Genomic DNA, 724 nt, shown 5'->3' on the forward strand with positions numbered 1-724 from the left:
ATCTCCCCCAGCAGCAGAGCCAGCCGCTGCTGGGACGGTGAGGCTGACGGACACACAGCACGTCCCAGAGCCGGGCGCAGGTGGTGTGAGCTGGACCACAGAGGAGCAGGTGCTGCCCGCTGCCATTCCCAGGCCGACCTGCATCTCCCCGGCCAGCAGGGACAAAGCCACGGAGGCCCCAGAGGTCGGTGAGGGGCATGGGGGGGGACACAGCATCACTGGGATGGGGGAAGGGGCCGTGCTTGACAGACATGATCCCATGGGGCACAGAGGGCCAGCTGGCAGGGGAGAGAGTCATGTAATGATGCTTGTAGCAGGGTGGGTGCCAAGGGGCACCCATTCCTTAGAGGGCTTGTGTGCCTGGTTGCCCAGGGTCTTCCCACCCCAAGCTGCTTGCTAGGGAGCAGGCACAGCAATTCCACTGCCCCCAAGAGCCATTGCCAGGGCATAAATGGAGGGAGGAATTTTCTGCCCCAATCCTACCTGTGGCTCCATTGCTGCCCCGGGGTGGGGGGCTGTATCTGTGATTCCAGCCCCATTGCCACCATTGCCATGGCAAGGGATGCTGGGGGCCCGATTTACCCTGGGCTTGAAGCTGTGAATTTGCAGTGGGGTAACGTGGCTCTTGCTGCCAGTGCTGGTGCAAGGCCCATCAGATGCTTGACTCTGCTCCGGTTCCCCCTTGGCTTGGCTTGTCTCTCAGCACCCTTGTGGGGCGCTGGGA

Source organism: Phaethon lepturus, unplaced genomic scaffold, assembly GCF_000687285.1.
Source record: "Phaethon lepturus isolate BGI_N335 unplaced genomic scaffold, ASM68728v1 scaffold17457, whole genome shotgun sequence".
NCBI classification, from domain to species: Eukaryota; Metazoa; Chordata; class Aves; order Phaethontiformes; family Phaethontidae; genus Phaethon; species Phaethon lepturus.